Source organism: Gopherus flavomarginatus, chromosome 19 (assembly GCF_025201925.1).
Source record: "Gopherus flavomarginatus isolate rGopFla2 chromosome 19, rGopFla2.mat.asm, whole genome shotgun sequence".
Taxonomy (NCBI): domain Eukaryota; kingdom Metazoa; phylum Chordata; order Testudines; family Testudinidae; genus Gopherus; species Gopherus flavomarginatus.
In genome coordinates, this window is record NC_066635.1 from 25,757,410 (window position 1) to 25,767,099 (window position 9,690).

The window sequence follows — 9,690 nt, forward strand, 5'->3', positions numbered from 1 at the left end:
TAGGGTTAGGGTTAGGGTTAGGGTTAGGGTTAGGGTTAGGGTTAGGGTTAGGGTTAGGGTTAGGGTTAGGGTTAGGGTTAGGGTTAGGGTTAGGGTTAGGGTTAGGGTTAGGGTTAGGGTTAGGGTTAGGGTTAGGGTTAGGGTTAGGGTTAGGGTTAGGGTTAGGGTTAGGGTTAGGGTTAGGGTTAGGGTTAGGGTTAGGGTTAGGGTTAGGGTTAGGGTTAGGGTTAGGGTTAGGGTTAGGGTTAGGGTTAGGGTTAGGGTTAGGGTTAGGGTTAGGGTTAGGGTTAGGGTTAGGGTTAGGGTTAGGGTTAGGGTTAGGGTTAGGGTTAGGGTTAGGGTTAGGGTTAGGGTTAGGGTTAGGGTTAGGGTTAGGGTTAGGGTTAGGGTTAGGGTTAGGGTTAGGGTTAGGGTTAGGGTTAGGGTTAGGGTTAGGGTTAGGGTTAGGGTTAGGGTTAGGGTTAGGGTTAGGGTTAGGGTTAGGGTTAGGGTTAGGGTTAGGGTTAGGGTTAGGGTTAGGGTTAGGGTTAGGGTTAGGGTTAGGGTTAGGGTTAGGGTTAGGGTTAGGGTTAGGGTTAGGGTTAGGGTTAGGGTTAGGGTTAGGGTTAGGGTTAGGGTTAGGGTTAGGGTTAGGGTTAGGGTTAGGGTTAGGGTTAGGGTTAGGGTTAGGGTTAGGGTTAGGGTTAGGGTTAGGGTTAGGGTTAGGGTTAGGGTTAGGGTTAGGGTTAGGGTTAGGGTTAGGGTTAGGGTTAGGGTTAGGGTTAGGGTTAGGGTTAGGGTTAGGGTTAGGGTTAGGGTTAGGGTTAGGGTTAGGGTTAGGGTTAGGGTTAGGGTTAGGGTTAGGGTTAGGGTTAGGGTTAGGGTTAGGGTTAGGGTTAGGGTTAGGGTTAGGGTTAGGGTTAGGGTTAGGGTTAGGGTTAGGGTTAGGGTTAGGGTTAGGGTTAGGGTTAGGGTTAGGGTTAGGGTTAGGGTTAGGGTTAGGGTTAGGGTTAGGGTTAGGGTTAGGGTTAGGGTTAGGGTTAGGGTTAGGGTTAGGGTTAGGGTTAGGGTTAGGGTTAGGGTTAGGGTTAGGGTTAGGGTTAGGGTTAGGGTTAGGGTTAGGGTTAGGGTTAGGGTTAGGGTTAGGGTTAGGGTTAGGGTTAGGGTTAGGGTTAGGGTTAGGGTTAGGGTTAGGGTTAGGGTTAGGGTTAGGGTTAGGGTTAGGGTTAGGGTTAGGGTTAGGGTTAGGGTTAGGGTTAGGGTTAGGGTTAGGGTTAGGGTTAGGGTTAGGGTTAGGGTTAGGGTTAGGGTTAGGGTTAGGGTTAGGGTTAGGGTTAGGGTTAGGGTTAGGGTTAGGGTTAGGGTTAGGGTTAGGGTTAGGGTTAGGGTTAGGGTTAGGGTTAGGGTTAGGGTTAGGGTTAGGGTTAGGGTTAGGGTTAGGGTTAGGGTTAGGGTTAGGGTTAGGGTTAGGGTTAGGGTTAGGGTTAGGGTTAGGGTTAGGGTTAGGGTTAGGGTTAGGGTTAGGGTTAGGGTTAGGGTTAGGGTTAGGGTTAGGGTTAGGGTTAGGGTTAGGGTTAGGGTTAGGGTTAGGGTTAGGGTTAGGGTTAGGGTTAGGGTTAGGGTTAGGGTTAGGGTTAGGGTTAGGGTTAGGGTTAGGGTTAGGGTTAGGGTTAGGGTTAGGGTTAGGGTTAGGGTTAGGGTTAGGGTTAGGGTTAGGGTTAGGGTTAGGGTTAGGGTTAGGGTTAGGGTTAGGGTTAGGGTTAGGGTTAGGGTTAGGGTTAGGGTTAGGGTTAGGGTTAGGGTTAGGGTTAGGGTTAGGGTTAGGGTTAGGGTTAGGGTTAGGGTTAGGGTTAGGGTTAGGGTTAGGGTTAGGGTTAGGGTTAGGGTTAGGGTTAGGGTTAGGGTTAGGGTTAGGGTTAGGGTTAGGGTTAGGGTTAGGGTTAGGGTTAGGGTTAGGGTTAGGGTTAGGGTTAGGGTTAGGGTTAGGGTTAGGGTTAGGGTTAGGGTTAGGGTTAGGGTTAGGGTTAGGGTTAGGGTTAGGGTTAGGGTTAGGGTTAGGGTTAGGGTTAGGGTTAGGGTTAGGGTTAGGGTTAGGGTTAGGGTTAGGGTTAGGGTTAGGGTTAGGGTTAGGGTTAGGGTTAGGGTTAGGGTTAGGGTTAGGGTTAGGGTTAGGGTTAGGGTTAGGGTTAGGGTTAGGGTTAGGGTTAGGGTTAGGGTTAGGGTTAGGGTTAGGGTTAGGGTTAGGGTTAGGGTTAGGGTTAGGGTTAGGGTTAGGGTTAGGGTTAGGGTTAGGGTTAGGGTTAGGGTTAGGGTTAGGGTTAGGGTTAGGGTTAGGGTTAGGGTTAGGGTTAGGGTTAGGGTTAGGGTTAGGGTTAGGGTTAGGGTTAGGGTTAGGGTTAGGGTTAGGGTTAGGGTTAGGGTTAGGGTTAGGGTTAGGGTTAGGGTTAGGGTTAGGGTTAGGGTTAGGGTTAGGGTTAGGGTTAGGGTTAGGGTTAGGGTTAGGGTTAGGGTTAGGGTTAGGGTTAGGGTTAGGGTTAGGGTTAGGGTTAGGGTTAGGGTTAGGGTTAGGGTTAGGGTTAGGGTTAGGGTTAGGGTTAGGGTTAGGGTTAGGGTTAGGGTTAGGGTTAGGGTTAGGGTTAGGGTTAGGGTTAGGGTTAGGGTTAGGGTTAGGGTTAGGGTTAGGGTTAGGGTTAGGGTTAGGGTTAGGGTTAGGGTTAGGGTTAGGGTTAGGGTTAGGGTTAGGGTTAGGGTTAGGGTTAGGGTTAGGGTTAGGGTTAGGGTTAGGGTTAGGGTTAGGGTTAGGGTTAGGGTTAGGGTTAGGGTTAGGGTTAGGGTTAGGGTTAGGGTTAGGGTTAGGGTTAGGGTTAGGGTTAGGGTTAGGGTTAGGGTTAGGGTTAGGGTTAGGGTTAGGGTTAGGGTTAGGGTTAGGGTTAGGGTTAGGGTTAGGGTTAGGGTTAGGGTTAGGGTTAGGGTTAGGGTTAGGGTTAGGGTTAGGGTTAGGGTTAGGGTTAGGGTTAGGGTTAGGGTTAGGGTTAGGGTTAGGGTTAGGGTTAGGGTTAGGGTTAGGGTTAGGGTTAGGGTTAGGGTTAGGGTTAGGGTTAGGGTTAGGGTTAGGGTTAGGGTTAGGGTTAGGGTTAGGGTTAGGGTTAGGGTTAGGGTTAGGGTTAGGGTTAGGGTTAGGGTTAGGGTTAGGGTTAGGGTTAGGGTTAGGGTTAGGGTTAGGGTTAGGGTTAGGGTTAGGGTTAGGGTTAGGGTTAGGGTTAGGGTTAGGGTTAGGGTTAGGGTTAGGGTTAGGGTTAGGGTTAGGGTTAGGGTTAGGGTTAGGGTTAGGGTTAGGGTTAGGGTTAGGGTTAGGGTTAGGGTTAGGGTTAGGGTTAGGGTTAGGGTTAGGGTTAGGGTTAGGGTTAGGGTTAGGGTTAGGGTTAGGGTTAGGGTTAGGGTTAGGGTTAGGGTTAGGGTTAGGGTTAGGGTTAGGGTTAGGGTTAGGGTTAGGGTTAGGGTTAGGGTTAGGGTTAGGGTTAGGGTTAGGGTTAGGGTTAGGGTTAGGGTTAGGGTTAGGGTTAGGGTTAGGGTTAGGGTTAGGGTTAGGGTTAGGGTTAGGGTTAGGGTTAGGGTTAGGGTTAGGGTTAGGGTTAGGGTTAGGGTTAGGGTTAGGGTTAGGGTTAGGGTTAGGGTTAGGGTTAGGGTTAGGGTTAGGGTTAGGGTTAGGGTTAGGGTTAGGGTTAGGGTTAGGGTTAGGGTTAGGGTTAGGGTTAGGGTTAGGGTTAGGGTTAGGGTTAGGGTTAGGGTTAGGGTTAGGGTTAGGGTTAGGGTTAGGGTTAGGGTTAGGGTTAGGGTTAGGGTTAGGGTTAGGGTTAGGGTTAGGGTTAGGGTTAGGGTTAGGGTTAGGGTTAGGGTTAGGGTTAGGGTTAGGGTTAGGGTTAGGGTTAGGGTTAGGGTTAGGGTTAGGGTTAGGGTTAGGGTTAGGGTTAGGGTTAGGGTTAGGGTTAGGGTTAGGGTTAGGGTTAGGGTTAGGGTTAGGGTTAGGGTTAGGGTTAGGGTTAGGGTTAGGGTTAGGGTTAGGGTTAGGGTTAGGGTTAGGGTTAGGGTTAGGGTTAGGGTTAGGGTTAGGGTTAGGGTTAGGGTTAGGGTTAGGGTTAGGGTTAGGGTTAGGGTTAGGGTTAGGGTTAGGGTTAGGGTTAGGGTTAGGGTTAGGGTTAGGGTTAGGGTTAGGGTTAGGGTTAGGGTTAGGGTTAGGGTTAGGGTTAGGGTTAGGGTTAGGGTTAGGGTTAGGGTTAGGGTTAGGGTTAGGGTTAGGGTTAGGGTTAGGGTTAGGGTTAGGGTTAGGGTTAGGGTTAGGGTTAGGGTTAGGGTTAGGGTTAGGGTTAGGGTTAGGGTTAGGGTTAGGGTTAGGGTTAGGGTTAGGGTTAGGGTTAGGGTTAGGGTTAGGGTTAGGGTTAGGGTTAGGGTTAGGGTTAGGGTTAGGGTTAGGGTTAGGGTTAGGGTTAGGGTTAGGGTTAGGGTTAGGGTTAGGGTTAGGGTTAGGGTTAGGGTTAGGGTTAGGGTTAGGGTTAGGGTTAGGGTTAGGGTTAGGGTTAGGGTTAGGGTTAGGGTTAGGGTTAGGGTTAGGGTTAGGGTTAGGGTTAGGGTTAGGGTTAGGGTTAGGGTTAGGGTTAGGGTTAGGGTTAGGGTTAGGGTTAGGGTTAGGGTTAGGGTTAGGGTTAGGGTTAGGGTTAGGGTTAGGGTTAGGGTTAGGGTTAGGGTTAGGGTTAGGGTTAGGGTTAGGGTTAGGGTTAGGGTTAGGGTTAGGGTTAGGGTTAGGGTTAGGGTTAGGGTTAGGGTTAGGGTTAGGGTTAGGGTTAGGGTTAGGGTTAGGGTTAGGGTTAGGGTTAGGGTTAGGGTTAGGGTTAGGGTTAGGGTTAGGGTTAGGGTTAGGGTTAGGGTTAGGGTTAGGGTTAGGGTTAGGGTTAGGGTTAGGGTTAGGGTTAGGGTTAGGGTTAGGGTTAGGGTTAGGGTTAGGGTTAGGGTTAGGGTTAGGGTTAGGGTTAGGGTTAGGGTTAGGGTTAGGGTTAGGGTTAGGGTTAGGGTTAGGGTTAGGGTTAGGGTTAGGGTTAGGGTTAGGGTTAGGGTTAGGGTTAGGGTTAGGGTTAGGGTTAGGGTTAGGGTTAGGGTTAGGGTTAGGGTTAGGGTTAGGGTTAGGGTTAGGGTTAGGGTTAGGGTTAGGGTTAGGGTTAGGGTTAGGGTTAGGGTTAGGGTTAGGGTTAGGGTTAGGGTTAGGGTTAGGGTTAGGGTTAGGGTTAGGGTTAGGGTTAGGGTTAGGGTTAGGGTTAGGGTTAGGGTTAGGGTTAGGGTTAGGGTTAGGGTTAGGGTTAGGGTTAGGGTTAGGGTTAGGGTTAGGGTTAGGGTTAGGGTTAGGGTTAGGGTTAGGGTTAGGGTTAGGGTTAGGGTTAGGGTTAGGGTTAGGGTTAGGGTTAGGGTTAGGGTTAGGGTTAGGGTTAGGGTTAGGGTTAGGGTTAGGGTTAGGGTTAGGGTTAGGGTTAGGGTTAGGGTTAGGGTTAGGGTTAGGGTTAGGGTTAGGGTTAGGGTTAGGGTTAGGGTTAGGGTTAGGGTTAGGGTTAGGGTTAGGGTTAGGGTTAGGGTTAGGGTTAGGGTTAGGGTTAGGGTTAGGGTTAGGGTTAGGGTTAGGGTTAGGGTTAGGGTTAGGGTTAGGGTTAGGGTTAGGGTTAGGGTTAGGGTTAGGGTTAGGGTTAGGGTTAGGGTTAGGGTTAGGGTTAGGGTTAGGGTTAGGGTTAGGGTTAGGGTTAGGGTTAGGGTTAGGGTTAGGGTTAGGGTTAGGGTTAGGGTTAGGGTTAGGGTTAGGGTTAGGGTTAGGGTTAGGGTTAGGGTTAGGGTTAGGGTTAGGGTTAGGGTTAGGGTTAGGGTTAGGGTTAGGGTTAGGGTTAGGGTTAGGGTTAGGGTTAGGGTTAGGGTTAGGGTTAGGGTTAGGGTTAGGGTTAGGGTTAGGGTTAGGGTTAGGGTTAGGGTTAGGGTTAGGGTTAGGGTTAGGGTTAGGGTTAGGGTTAGGGTTAGGGTTAGGGTTAGGGTTAGGGTTAGGGTTAGGGTTAGGGTTAGGGTTAGGGTTAGGGTTAGGGTTAGGGTTAGGGTTAGGGTTAGGGTTAGGGTTAGGGTTAGGGTTAGGGTTAGGGTTAGGGTTAGGGTTAGGGTTAGGGTTAGGGTTAGGGTTAGGGTTAGGGTTAGGGTTAGGGTTAGGGTTAGGGTTAGGGTTAGGGTTAGGGTTAGGGTTAGGGTTAGGGTTAGGGTTAGGGTTAGGGTTAGGGTTAGGGTTAGGGTTAGGGTTAGGGTTAGGGTTAGGGTTAGGGTTAGGGTTAGGGTTAGGGTTAGGGTTAGGGTTAGGGTTAGGGTTAGGGTTAGGGTTAGGGTTAGGGTTAGGGTTAGGGTTAGGGTTAGGGTTAGGGTTAGGGTTAGGGTTAGGGTTAGGGTTAGGGTTAGGGTTAGGGTTAGGGTTAGGGTTAGGGTTAGGGTTAGGGTTAGGGTTAGGGTTAGGGTTAGGGTTAGGGTTAGGGTTAGGGTTAGGGTTAGGGTTAGGGTTAGGGTTAGGGTTAGGGTTAGGGTTAGGGTTAGGGTTAGGGTTAGGGTTAGGGTTAGGGTTAGGGTTAGGGTTAGGGTTAGGGTTAGGGTTAGGGTTAGGGTTAGGGTTAGGGTTAGGGTTAGGGTTAGGGTTAGGGTTAGGGTTAGGGTTAGGGTTAGGGTTAGGGTTAGGGTTAGGGTTAGGGTTAGGGTTAGGGTTAGGGTTAGGGTTAGGGTTAGGGTTAGGGTTAGGGTTAGGGTTAGGGTTAGGGTTAGGGTTAGGGTTAGGGTTAGGGTTAGGGTTAGGGTTAGGGTTAGGGTTAGGGTTAGGGTTAGGGTTAGGGTTAGGGTTAGGGTTAGGGTTAGGGTTAGGGTTAGGGTTAGGGTTAGGGTTAGGGTTAGGGTTAGGGTTAGGGTTAGGGTTAGGGTTAGGGTTAGGGTTAGGGTTAGGGTTAGGGTTAGGGTTAGGGTTAGGGTTAGGGTTAGGGTTAGGGTTAGGGTTAGGGTTAGGGTTAGGGTTAGGGTTAGGGTTAGGGTTAGGGTTAGGGTTAGGGTTAGGGTTAGGGTTAGGGTTAGGGTTAGGGTTAGGGTTAGGGTTAGGGTTAGGGTTAGGGTTAGGGTTAGGGTTAGGGTTAGGGTTAGGGTTAGGGTTAGGGTTAGGGTTAGGGTTAGGGTTAGGGTTAGGGTTAGGGTTAGGGTTAGGGTTAGGGTTAGGGTTAGGGTTAGGGTTAGGGTTAGGGTTAGGGTTAGGGTTAGGGTTAGGGTTAGGGTTAGGGTTAGGGTTAGGGTTAGGGTTAGGGTTAGGGTTAGGGTTAGGGTTAGGGTTAGGGTTAGGGTTAGGGTTAGGGTTAGGGTTAGGGTTAGGGTTAGGGTTAGGGTTAGGGTTAGGGTTAGGGTTAGGGTTAGGGTTAGGGTTAGGGTTAGGGTTAGGGTTAGGGTTAGGGTTAGGGTTAGGGTTAGGGTTAGGGTTAGGGTTAGGGTTAGGGTTAGGGTTAGGGTTAGGGTTAGGGTTAGGGTTAGGGTTAGGGTTAGGGTTAGGGTTAGGGTTAGGGTTAGGGTTAGGGTTAGGGTTAGGGTTAGGGTTAGGGTTAGGGTTAGGGTTAGGGTTAGGGTTAGGGTTAGGGTTAGGGTTAGGGTTAGGGTTAGGGTTAGGGTTAGGGTTAGGGTTAGGGTTAGGGTTAGGGTTAGGGTTAGGGTTAGGGTTAGGGTTAGGGTTAGGGTTAGGGTTAGGGTTAGGGTTAGGGTTAGGGTTAGGGTTAGGGTTAGGGTTAGGGTTAGGGTTAGGGTTAGGGTTAGGGTTAGGGTTAGGGTTAGGGTTAGGGTTAGGGTTAGGGTTAGGGTTAGGGTTAGGGTTAGGGTTAGGGTTAGGGTTAGGGTTAGGGTTAGGGTTAGGGTTAGGGTTAGGGTTAGGGTTAGGGTTAGGGTTAGGGTTAGGGTTAGGGTTAGGGTTAGGGTTAGGGTTAGGGTTAGGGTTAGGGTTAGGGTTAGGGTTAGGGTTAGGGTTAGGGTTAGGGTTAGGGTTAGGGTTAGGGTTAGGGTTAGGGTTAGGGTTAGGGTTAGGGTTAGGGTTAGGGTTAGGGTTAGGGTTAGGGTTAGGGTTAGGGTTAGGGTTAGGGTTAGGGTTAGGGTTAGGGTTAGGGTTAGGGTTAGGGTTAGGGTTAGGGTTAGGGTTAGGGTTAGGGTTAGGGTTAGGGTTAGGGTTAGGGTTAGGGTTAGGGTTAGGGTTAGGGTTAGGGTTAGGGTTAGGGTTAGGGTTAGGGTTAGGGTTAGGGTTAGGGTTAGGGTTAGGGTTAGGGTTAGGGTTAGGGTTAGGGTTAGGGTTAGGGTTAGGGTTAGGGTTAGGGTTAGGGTTAGGGTTAGGGTTAGGGTTAGGGTTAGGGTTAGGGTTAGGGTTAGGGTTAGGGTTAGGGTTAGGGTTAGGGTTAGGGTTAGGGTTAGGGTTAGGGTTAGGGTTAGGGTTAGGGTTAGGGTTAGGGTTAGGGTTAGGGTTAGGGTTAGGGTTAGGGTTAGGGTTAGGGTTAGGGTTAGGGTTAGGGTTAGGGTTAGGGTTAGGGTTAGGGTTAGGGTTAGGGTTAGGGTTAGGGTTAGGGTTAGGGTTAGGGTTAGGGTTAGGGTTAGGGTTAGGGTTAGGGTTAGGGTTAGGGTTAGGGTTAGGGTTAGGGTTAGGGTTAGGGTTAGGGTTAGGGTTAGGGTTAGGGTTAGGGTTAGGGTTAGGGTTAGGGTTAGGGTTAGGGTTAGGGTTAGGGTTAGGGTTAGGGTTAGGGTTAGGGTTAGGGTTAGGGTTAGGGTTAGGGTTAGGGTTAGGGTTAGGGTTAGGGTTAGGGTTAGGGTTAGGGTTAGGGTTAGGGTTAGGGTTAGGGTTAGGGTTAGGGTTAGGGTTAGGGTTAGGGTTAGGGTTAGGGTTAGGGTTAGGGTTAGGGTTAGGGTTAGGGTTAGGGTTAGGGTTAGGGTTAGGGTTAGGGTTAGGGTTAGGGTTAGGGTTAGGGTTAGGGTTAGGGTTAGGGTTAGGGTTAGGGTTAGGGTTAGGGTTAGGGTTAGGGTTAGGGTTAGGGTTAGGGTTAGGGTTAGGGTTAGGGTTAGGGTTAGGGTTAGGGTTAGGGTTAGGGTTAGGGTTAGGGTTAGGGTTAGGGTTAGGGTTAGGGTTAGGGTTAGGGTTAGGGTTAGGGTTAGGGTTAGGGTTAGGGTTAGGGTTAGGGTTAGGGTTAGGGTTAGGGTTAGGGTTAGGGTTAGGGTTAGGGTTAGGGTTAGGGTTAGGGTTAGGGTTAGGGTTAGGGTTAGGGTTAGGGTTAGGGTTAGGGTTAGGGTTAGGGTTAGGGTTAGGGTTAGGGTTAGGGTTAGGGTTAGGGTTAGGGTTAGGGTTAGGGTTAGGGTTAGGGTTAGGGTTAGGGTTAGGGTTAGGGTTAGGGTTAGGGTTAGGGTTAGGGTTAGGGTTAGGGTTAGGGTTAGGGTTAGGGTTAGGGTTAGGGTTAGGGTTAGGGTTAGGGTTAGGGTTAGGGTTAGGGTTAGGGTTAGGGTTAGGGTTAGGGTTAGGGTTAGGGTTAGGGTTAGGGTTAGGGTTAGGGTTAGGGTTAGGGTTAGGGTTAGGGTTAGGGTTAGGGTTAGGGTTAGGGTTAGGGTTAGGGTTAGGGTTAGGGTTAGGGTTAGGGTTAGGGTTAGGGTTAGGGT